Source organism: Schistocerca cancellata, chromosome 9 (assembly GCF_023864275.1).
Source record: "Schistocerca cancellata isolate TAMUIC-IGC-003103 chromosome 9, iqSchCanc2.1, whole genome shotgun sequence".
NCBI lineage: Eukaryota > Metazoa > Arthropoda > Insecta > Orthoptera > Acrididae > Schistocerca > Schistocerca cancellata.
In genome coordinates, this window is record NC_064634.1 from 349,968,035 (window position 1) to 349,980,286 (window position 12,252).

Sequence of the window (12,252 nt, forward strand, 5' to 3'; positions counted from 1 at the left end):
TGCACATACGGTTCACGTCCACGCTGTCGCGGCATGCTACCAGTGTTAAAGACTGCGATGGAGCTCCGTATGCCACGGCAAACTGGCTGACACTGACGGCGGCGGTGCACAAATGCTGCGCAGCTAGCGCCATTCGACGGCCAACACCGCGGTTTCTGGTGTGTCCGCTGTGCCGTGCGTGTGATCATTGCTTGTACAGCCCTCTCGCAGTGTCCGGAGCAAGTATGGTGGGTCTGACACACCGGTGTCAATGTGTTCTTTTTTCCATTTCCAGGAGTGTATATTCGTCAAACAGGAAGAAATTCTAACGTCATTCAAACAGAACGCATTAGAAACTGCGACAATAATTAGTCGAGCTTCTATCTACATTTGAAAAATGGAAACCACAATGCTGATACTATCGATAATACAATCCAAATCCTGAACACAGTATTAAGGCGTCTTTCAGTGTACATTCTTGAAGAATTGGAAATCTATATACATACCAGAAAACACCCACAATAAATATTAAAGGAACACACAATTTAGACACAACTACTACGTCAAATACTTCACTGAACTTTCAGGACTTGGAAAAGGATAAATCGGAAATCACATATGTAGCAACCAAAGGTAATCGTGTCAAAATTTAATTAATAAAATAATATCGCTGTTCGTCTATATAAACGTCGCAAGAGCAGAACTGTCAAACTATTGTCAAACCATAATTTGCGTATTATTTTCAATATATTTACGTCATTTACCAACTAATCAAAACAGTTCACTAACTGCGCAATATGGATGTCACACAATTCTAGACGTTAGTGCAGCATAGTTATTTTAACATAAACGACATGCAGATTTATGCAAGGTCTCACAAAAATTGTGTTTTCAGATACTGGGCAGTTACGATAAATTGTGTTTTCAGATACTGGGCAGTTACGATAATTGCCGAAACAGTCAGTAATTAAAAAAGATTAATTATTATAAGCAGGTATTCTGGAGCAGCTTTCTATTAGCCATGTCACTACCGTTCTTTCCTGTTTAGGAGGATGAGCTAGAAGCTTGGCTTCCGTATGACGTCATGAGATACCATCCGCCCGGGGCCAAGAATGACTCGGTGAGCGACTTTCAAGTGGCCTTGATATGCGTCACTGCATTCTGTTGCGATGAGCGGAAGGTTTCCTTCTTCCACTGGTGCACGTGCCACGTCACACACACACATGCACGCACTCTGGCGCTAGCGGAAGTTTTGGGCTGAAGGCCGAGATGATGTTTCACTTTGTTGCTGCAGCTGGTGTGATCAAGTATCACAGCGAGAGCTTTTTCTGCCATGGTTTTTCCCCCGTCGCCCGCCCGCAACTTTTCTGCCCTTCCTCAAGCACAGGCGCCGGTGTAATGAAAACGATGCGAAGGACATGGTGCCTGGTGGGTCCCCATTTAAGACTGACGACGTTGCAATGTCATCACAGTAGCGCTGTGCTGCAATGGTGCTCCAATGTGCCGAACAGGGAGAGTTTTATCCGTTTGCACAGTATGACAGAGGTAATCCCGCGCCGACGCCTTTTCTCAGGTACCGTTTTATTCAAAATTATTTTCTGTTGTCAGTTTGTTCAAATGCGAATTGAGTTGATATCTTTCAAATTACAGGAGTTGGACAAAAATGCGGAAACACTGCTAGAAATACGTAGAAACCAGGTCTGCAGGTTTCGCTGTTGTATCTACATCTACATCCATACTCCGCAAGCCTCCTGACGGTGTGTGGCGAAGGGTACCCTGAGTACCTCTATCGGTTCTCCCTTCTATTCCAGTCTCGTATTGTTCGTGGAAAGAAGGATTGTCGGTATGCTTCTGTGTGGGCTCTAATCTCTCTGATTTTATCCTCATGGTCTCTTCGCGAGATATACGTAGGAGGGAGCAATATACTGCTTGACTCTTCGGTGAAGGTATGTTCTCGAAACTTTAACAAAAGTCCGTACCGAGCTATTTAGCGTCTCTCTTGCAGTGTCTTCCACTGGAGTTTATCTATCATCTCCGTAACGCTTTCGCGATTACTAAATGATCCTGTAACGAAGCGCGCTGCTCTCCGTTGAATCTTCTGTATCTCTTCTATCAACCCTATCTGGTACGGATCCCACACTGGTGAGCAGTATTCAAGCAGTGGCCGAGCAAGTGTACTATAACCTACTTCCTTTGTTTTCGGATTGCATTTCTTTAGGATTCTTCCAATGAATCTGGCATCTGCTTTACCGACGATCAACTTTATATGATCATTCTATTTTAAATCACTCCTAATGCGTACTCCTTGATAATTTATGGAATTAACTGCTTCCAGTTTCTGACCTGCTATTTGTAGCTAAATGATAAGGGAACTATCTTTCTATGTATTCGCAGCACATTACACTTGTCTACATTGAGATTCAATTGCCATTCCCTGCACCATGCGTCAATTCGCTGCAGATCCTCCTGCATTTCAGTACAATTTTCCATTGTTACAACCTCTCGATACACCACAGAATCATCCGCAAAAAGCCTCAGTGAACTTCCGATATTATCCACAAGGTCATTTATGTATATTGCGAATAGCAACGATCCTACGTCACTCCCCTGCGGCCCACCTGAAATCACTCTTACTTCGGAAGACTTCTCTCCATTGAGAATAACTTGCTGCGTTCTGTTATCTAGGAACTCTTCAATCCAATCACACAATTGGTCTGATAGTCCATATGCTCTTACTTTGTCCATTAATCCACAGTGGGGAACTGTATCGAACGTCTTGCGGAAGTCAAGAAACACGGCACCTACCTGTGAACCCGTGTCTATGGCCCTCTGCGTCTCGTGGACGAATAGCGCGAGCTGGGTTTCACACGACCGTCTTTTTCGAAACCCATGCTGATTCCTACAGAGTAGGTTTCTAGTCTCCAGAAAAGTCATTATACTCGAACATAATACGTGTTCCAAAATTCTACAACTGATCTACGGTACACCGCTGCAAGAAGGAGGGCAAGTTCCTTCGCGTACTCTGTGTAAAATCGAACTGGTATCCCATCAGGTCCAGCGGGACTGTACTCATTACGTTGCAAGTGTCTGTCATGTCTTCGTGTTCAGAATAGTATTCTGTGTAGTTGTCGGTACATTATGTTGGAGCTAAGTGAATTCGAATATGGACTAACTGTTGGTACTCGAATGGTGGGTGCTTTCGCAACTAAGACAGCTGAAGTGTTGGTGTTTCAAGATGCATCGTGTCGAAGATTTGTGTGGCGTACAGGGATCGTGGAAGAACATCATTTGCTAAGTCACAGCCGGCCGGTGTGGCCGTGCGGTTTAGGCGCTTCAGTCTGCAACCGCGTGACCGCTACGGTCGCAGGTTCGAATCCTGCCTCGGGCATGGATGTGTGTGATGTCCTTAGGTTAGTTAGGTTTAAGTAGTTCTAAGTTCTAGGGGACTGATGACCACAGATGTTAAGTCCCATAGTGCTCAGAGCCATTTGAACCATTTGCTAAGTCACAAAGCGGAGGAAACTGTTTGTTGAGCGCTCGTTACAGGTGGTCATTGAAGAAGACTGTCACGAAACGTAAAAGGACGACAGCTGGAAAAGTTATTACAGAACTGTAAGTTGCACGCGCGATCCCTGTCAGCACCAAAACAAAACTAAGCCACCTCCATATGCAGCGAATTGCAGGGAGGGCTGGAATTCCAAAACCTATCATCAGTTACGAAAATGCCCATAACACGAAAACGTGGTGCTGAAGCCATAAAACCTGGGCTGTGGAGCAGTGGACGAGAGTTATTTGGTCGGATGTGTCTTGTTCCACATTGTCTCAAACTTCTGGCAGAGTTTATTTCCCAACAATGAAATATGGCACGGACTCGGAGATGATTTAGAGTAGAGATGTCGTGGTAGTCAATGGGCCCCATGGTTAATATGCAAGGTCGCATCACTTCCAAGGGTCACGTGGTCATTTTGGCCTATCAGGTCCATCCCATGGTACAGTGTCGTTCGTAATTTGTGATGCTGTGTACCAAGACGACAGGGAAGTAGTTCCCACAGCTAGCATAGTCTAGGATTGGTTTTTTGAGCACGAGGACAAGTTGTCGCATTTCTCTTGGACCCCCACAGTCACCATATCTCAATATTACCGAACCTTTGTGGTCTACGTTGGAGAGATGCACGAGTGATCGCCATCCACCTCCATCATCGTTTCCTCAAATTTCCACTATTTTGCAGGAAAAGTGGTAGAAGATTATCTTGAAAGGCATACGGGACCTGTATTTATCCATTCCGAGACGACTTGAGGCTGTTGGAATCTCAGAGGGATTCCTTCCCCATATTAGGCACGGTACTGCGTTGTGTTTGTGGCTGGTCCCGGCGAAGGTTCGAGTCCTCCCTCGGGCATGGGTGTGTGTGTTTGTCCTTAGGATAATTTAGGTTAAGTAGTGTGTAAGCTTATGGACTGATGACCTTAGCAGTTAAGTCCCATAAGATTTCACACACATTTGATTTTATTGTGTTTGTGGTGTCCCCATATTTCTGTCCATGCACATGATATCTTACCTATGTGGTGAAACAGAATTCGACGACAAAATTTCGGAGGTTGTTGCGTGACTTGGTACGCAGTAACTATTTCGTTTGATACCACACCTATGAGCATTTGCTAACAGTCTCGTAGAGCGTCTGGCGTTATCCACTACATTATTTACGTATGTAATGACTGTATTACACTCTTTTGGAATACTCCTCAAATTTACTTTACAACTGAAAACTGACACCTTTGCTCCAGCCTATATTTTAATAATTGTGCTTTCTTCAAATTTATCGAGGCACACAGCGGACGCTGACCTTCATGTCTCTCACTTTCGTTCCGTTACGAACAACTTCCAGAGTTCACTTTGCTAGGTAGTCCTGAATGCAGTCACAAGCTCGCATTTTGGCCATTAAAAGACAATGGGGAACTGTATCGATTCTCTCGGGAAGGTAAGGAAACCGTCAACAACTCGAGCGCCTGTGTCTACGGAGCTCTGAGTTTCATGGACAAACAGAACGAACTGAGTTTCACATGAGCGCTGCTTACGGAATGTACATTGAAGAGCCAAAGAAACTGGTACACCTGCCTAATATCGTGTAAGGCCCCCGACGAGCACGCAGAAGTGCCGCATCACGACCTGGCCTGGCCTCGACTAATGCCTGAAGTAGTGCTGGAGGGTACTGACACCATGAATCCTGCAGGGCTATCCATAAATCCGTAAGAGTACGACGGGGTGAAGGTCTCTTCTGAACAGCACATTGAAAGCATTCCAGATATGCTCAGTAATGTTCTTCTCTGGGGAGTTTGGTGGCTAGCGGAAGCGTTTAAGCTCAGAAGAGAGTTCCTGGAGACACTCTGTAGCAATTCTGGACGCGTGATGTGTCGCATTGTCCTGCTGGAAATGGAAGTCCTTCGGAATGCGCAATGGACACGAATGGATGCAGGCTATCAGACAGGATGCTTACGTAGGCCTACGTGTCACTAGACAGTCATATTCAGACGTACCAGGGATCCCATATAACGGCACACGCCCCACACTCTTATAGGGCCTCCACCATCTTGAACAGTCTCCTACTGACATGCAGGAACCATGGATTCATGAGGTTGTCTCCATACATGTACACGTCCATCCGCTCGACACAATTTGAAACGAGACTTCTCCGACCAGGCAACATATTTCCAGTCATCAGCAGTCCACTGTCGGTGCTGACGAGCCCAGACGAGGCGTAAAGGTTTGTGTCGTGCAGTCATCAAGGGTACAGGAGTGGGCCTTCAGCTCCGAAAGCCCGTATCGATGATGTTTCGTTGAATGGTTTGCACTCTGACACTTGTTGATGGTCCAGCATTGAAATCTGCAAAAATTTGCGGATGAGCTCTACTTCTGTCACGTTGAACATTTCTCTTAAGTCGTCGTTGGTCCCATTCTTGCTGGAACATCCCCCGGCCGCAGCGATGTCTGTGATTTGATGTTTCACCGGCTTCAAAAATGGCTCTGAGCACTATGGGACTTAACTTCTGAGGTCATTAGTCCCCTAGGACTTAGAACTACTTAAACCTAACTAACCTAAGGACATCACACACATCCATACCGAGGCAGGATTCGAACCTGCGACCGTAGCTCACCGGCTTCCTGATATTAACGATACACTCGTGAAATGGTCGTACGGGAAAATCCCCACTTCGTCGCTACATCGTAAATGGTGTGTCCCATCACTCGTACGCCGACTATAGCACAGCGTTCAAACTCAATTCAATCTTGATAACCTGCTATTGTAGCAGCAGTAATCGATCTAACAGCTGCGCCAGACGGTTGTCTTATGTAGACTTTGCCGACCGCAGCGCCGTATTCTGCCTGTTCACATACCTCTGTATTGGAATACGCATGCCTGTATCTGTTTCTTTCGCTCTCAGTGGAGGTGCCAGGGAACATGGACCCTTGAACTCCACGACTGCTATCTGATTCGCCATCAAGTCTATATTTATTTATTGATACACACTGAGATATTTGCGTTTTCGAAAATCATCATTATGCTTGGCATAAAATGTGTGTCATTTAGGCATGTAATTAAGTGCGGCTGCCCGACGACTTTTCTTGAGTACACGACTGTCCTGGGATTTTCTTTTTTCAATCAGTTGATATTCTTCGTCGTTCTAACTACCTACAATGAGCTACTGATAGAAAGGAAATGAAATGAACTTAAGACATTATTGGTCGTAAGATCCCATCTGGGATTATTAAGCAGCCTGGCTGCCGCACAATTTTCGATGTTTTTCTGTACCCGTAATCTCTCTAACTACGAGATCGATTTAGAAGTTAGGTCAGACTGATAACGAAATGAAAACGACAGTGTAATTCCGATGAAAGCTTGCACAGATGTGTTGAAAAGTCTCTAGTGTGTCTGTCGAACATTCTTCTCATTTCTGAGCACACAGTGAGCGCTTGAAGATTACTAGAACTATACTATCTCCCACCAAGTATGGGTACTCGCAGCAAGGTTTCGCCTGATATCGTGTAACCCCACATAACGTACCTGCCTTGCATTTCCTTTTCCGTGACACACTGCAAGGGCAAAGAGGGTATCCCCCGCAGCGTTTTCGATGGGGAGCGTTTGATTACCCACGATGTAGCCCGTACTTGCCTCCCTCTAATATTCGTCTCTGCTGTCACGGACCGCTGGCGATGAAGACAAAATTTTAGCACAGAAAACGAACTGCAGATCAGCGTAGAGAAGTGGCGGAAAACACAGGTGGCTGTCTTCTATGACGAGAGTATTGGAAGATTGGTGCAATGCTACGATAAATATCTTAAGTCTGAGCGGCGACTATTTAGAGAAGCAGCTGGAACGTGTAACTAATGGTTGCAAACAAAACAGTTTTGATTTTCGCCGTGGTTTACACTTCGCGACCGATCGGATCGTATTTTCCCATCAGCCCTCTTATTATTAATTTTCTCGCTAGTACGGGGCCTGAGTCAGCACCGAGCAACGGCGTGAGGATGCAGAAGGCAGTGGGAAGGGAGATGATGATGATAATATAATAAGCATGAGGGATTGGATCGCTGTGGTAGGGGAATGAAGTGAAGCGGTATGGGAGAATATGGACTTGGTAGTAGCAATGAGAGAAAAAATAAAAGACACAATCCTGCAGTAAATTTCAGCTGGTCATAGCAAATACACCATTCAAAAATTACAAACAGAGGAGATACACTTGGAGAAGGCCTGGAAACACGGGAAGGTACCAGCTGGATTACAACATGGCGAGGCAGAGATATTGGGTTGTAAGGCAGAATATCCAGGAGCAGACTAAGATCACAATTTAGTAATGGTGAAGAGTAAACTGAAGTTTCAAAATGTCATTTGGAAGAATTAGAGTGGAAAGAAATGGGTAGTGAGTAATGATGCGTTTGAAGTTCTCAATGAAGTTTGATACTTCGATAATGAATATCACAGTACGCTGTTCACTTGAAGAAGAATGGACACCTCTGAAAATGACAATCACAGAAGTTGGACAGACAACTACAGTAACGAGCTACGCAACTGTTCAGAAAAAACACGAAAGCAGCAACATAGGAATTAAATAAGTGAGAAGAGCGGGGAAGCTGAGGCGAAATGGCTGCAGGAAAAATGAGAAGAAATTAAAAAAAAAAAGGAAATGTCGTCGGAAGGACAGAGTCAGCATACAGAAAAGTTAAAACAAACTCCAGTGGAATTAAAACAAAGGTGTAAACATTACGAGTGCAGGAGAAATTCTAGTTTTAAATGTGGAAGGGAGAGCGGATGGGTTGAGAGAATACAGTGAAGGAATGTACGACGAAGAGGATCCTTTTGCTAATGTGATAGAAGAAGAAATGAAAGGTAATATCTAAGACATAGGAAACCTGTATTACGCTCAGAGGTCGACAGAGCTTTGGACGCTTGAGATTAAATAATGCACTTGGCATAGGTAACATTCCTTCGGAAGTTCTAACATCACTGGGGAGATGGCTGCTAACCAAGCATTCAGTTTAGTGTGAGGAATACATGAGAACGGTGGAGATATCATAGACTTTCGGAAGATCATGCACACAATTCCGAAAGTAGCAAGGACAGACAGATGCGAGAATCATCACACAATCAGCTTTAACATCTCACGCATCCTAGTTGCTGACAAGAATAATGCATAGGAGAACAGAAAAGACTATTTAATATCTCTTAGAGGAAGACCAATTTGACATCAGGGAAGGTAGTCAACATAGAGGCAGTTCTGACGCTCCACTTGATCTTGGAAGGCAGGCTTAGAACAATCAAGACACCTTCATAGGATTTGTCAACCTGTAAAAATCTTTCGATAATGTAAAACTTTGCAAGACGTTCGAACTCCTCACGAAAATAAGTGTAATATAAAGGGAAACACGGTAACGTACAAAATTTGCAACAATCAACAAGGAACAACAACCATGAAACACCAAGAACGAACCTACAATTCATTCTTCATACCAAAGAGACAATGACGGAAAGACAAGGTAGGTTCAAGAGTTGGATTAAAATCCGGGATGAAATCAAAAATAAATTTCACCGATGACTGAAAATACGAGGGCAGTTCAATAAGTAATGCAACACATTCTTTTTCTCGGCCAATTTTGGTTGAAAAAACCGGAAATTTCTTGTGGAATATTTTCAAACATTCCCGCTTCGTCTCGTATAGTTTCATTGACTTCCGACAGGTGGCAGCGCTGTACGGAGCTGTTAAAATGGCGTCTGTAACGGATGTGCGTTGCAAACAACGGGCAGTGATCGAGTTTCTTTTGGCGGAAAACCAGGGCATCTCAGATATTCATAGGCGCTTGCAGAATGTCTACGGTGATCTGGCAGTGGACAAAAGCACGGTGAGTCGTTGGGCAAAGCGTGTGTCATCATCGCCGCAAGGTCAAGCAAGACTGTCTGATCTCCCGCGTGCGGGCCGGCCGTGCACAGCTGTGACTCCTGCAATGGCGGAGCGTGCGAACACACTCGTTCGAGATGATCGACGGATCACCATCAAACAACTCAGTGCTCAACTTGACATCTCTGTTGGTAGTGCTGTCACAATTGTTCACCAGTTGGGATATTCAAAGGTTTGTTCCCGCTGGGTCCCTCGTTGTCTAACCGAACACCATAAAGAGCAAAGGAAAACCATCTGTGCGGAATTGCTTGCTCGTCATGTGGCTGAGGGTGACAATTTCTTGTCAAAGATTGTTACAGGCGATGAAACATGGGTTCATCACTTCGAACCTGAAACAAAACGGCAATCAATGGAGTGGCGCCACACCGACTCCTCTACCAAGAAAAAGTTTAAAGCCATACCCTCAGCTGGTAAAGTCATGGTTACAGTCTTCCGGGACGCTGAAGGGGTTATTCTGTTCGATGTCCTTCCCCATGGTCAAACGATCAACTCTGAAGTGTATTGTGCTACTCTTCAGAAATTGAAGAAACGACTTCAGCGCGTTCGTAGGCACAAAAATCTGAACGAACTTCTCCTTCATGACAACGCAAGACCTCACACAAGTCTTCGCACCCGAGAGGAGCTCACAAAACTTCAGTGGACTGTTCTTCCTCATGCACCCTACAGCCCCGATTTCGCACCGTCGGATTTCCATATGTTTGGCCCAATGAAGGACGCAATCCGTGGGAGGCATTACGCGGATGATGAAGAAGTTATTGATGCAGTACGACGTTGGCTCCGACATCGACCAGTGGAATGGTACCGTGCAGGCATACAGGCCCTCATTTCAAGGTGGCGTATGGCCTTAGCATTGAATGGAGATTACGTTGAAAAATAGTGTTGTGTAGCTAAAAGATTGGGGAATAACCTGGTGTATTTCAGTGCTGAATAAAACAACCCCTGTTTCAGAAAAAAAAATGTGTTGCATTACTTATTGAACTGCCCTCGTAGTTGTGCATCGAAGAAAGAGAAAAGTAGTGAAAAGTGGCAGAAATGAAAATAGCGAGAGACTTAAGATCAAAATTAGGGACCACGAAGTAGATGAACGTATGATGGACGAAGCAAGCAGAACGTGAAAAGCAGAACACACGCGAAGAGGAAATTGCAGTCCAAAAGACGTCTGCTGGCATCAAATATCGGCCTTAACATGAGGAAAAATTTGTGAGAATCTACGTTTGGAGCATAGCGTTGTACGGTACTGAATTGTGGACTGTCGAAGACCCAATACAGAAGAGAATCGAAATGTCTGAGATGTGGTGCTACACATAAATGTTGAAAATTAGGTGGACTTATAAGATAAAGAATGAGGAGGTTCTCCAGAATCGTCGAGGAAAGAAATATCTGGAAAACTGACAAGAAGGGACAGAATGACAGGACATGTCTTAAGACATCAGCGAATAAATTCGTTGGTACTAGAGGGAGCTGTAGAGGGGAAACACGGTAATGGAAAACAGGGACTGGAGTGTATCCAACAAATAATTGACTAGGTTCGGCTGTAAATGCTGCTATGAGATGAAGAGATTGGTACAGGAGAGGATTTCGTGTCGGGCCGCATCATACCAGTCAGAGGGCTAATGATCACCCTGCCCCTACAATAGAAATGGATGTTAGGAGGAAACATATTACGACCTTCCACGGTGAAATAATTTCGAAAGATTCAATTCCACCGGGTCGTATTTAAAATACTTCATTCCTACGAGTTTCGGCTGTGGGCTATTTTCAAGTACATGTATAGCAACATAAGTGGGGAATATCGAGGCTGCAGGGCCTCACTAGAAGAAATTGAACTTCTCGTATTGCTCTCCTTACTCTCATTTTGGCTTCATCGAACTTTTGTTCGCTTTGACGTCGGTTAAATCTGTGATGAACCCCTCTTTGCTCTAGCAGCAATTTTCTAACACATCTATTGGGTGCCGATGGGTCACTTAACCCCTCGCAATCTCGCTCAGTGCATACTGGTCTAAATAATACGACTTTTTTTCTTCTTTCTCAAAGACGAGATTTTATGTAAACTACTCATACTCTGCAGTTCGCCTCCTATCACTCCTGGGGAGCAAAAAAATTGTCGTTAACTCTCTTAATGTTCCTAACATTCAATAATGATCTTGCTTTAAGCAAGACTCCTTTGATAGATTGTCTACTAGACTGTACTACGCCAAGGACATTTTTCTCACTGTTGCTTATGACCGCCATCTGACTCTTCATGGCGACTCGTGCGTTCCACACGATCTCTTAAGCTGTTAACTCCCCAGATATGTTTCTCATCGTGTAGAAGCCAAAGAGTTCCCATCGCGTTGATGCACGTTCAGAAACGAGCTGGTTATCCCACACAACGTACTCCGCATCGTGATTTGCCGCCACAACTCTCTCCAGTGGTACTTGTTGGCTATATCTCGCGACGTCACAAAAAAATGGTTCAAATGGCTCTGAGCACTATGGGACTTAACATCTGTGGTCATCAGTCTCCTAGAACTTAGAACTATTTAAACCTAACTGACCTAAGGACATCACACACATCCATGCCCGAGGCAGGATTCGAACCTGCGACCGTAGAGGTCACACGATTCCAGACTGAAGCGCCTAGAACCGCACGGTCACACCGACCGGCCACGACGTCACATGCAGTTTAAAAAACGGGACTCGTGAAAAATTTATAAGTTAGCTCTTTTAAAACACGCTTTTGCTCACTTGTCCATGCGCTAACAAAGTTGTTCTTTCGCCACTGCTTCTAATCAATAACAGGATTTTTAAAACATGTGAAATATAGCTTGAAACAACAAAGCGCAA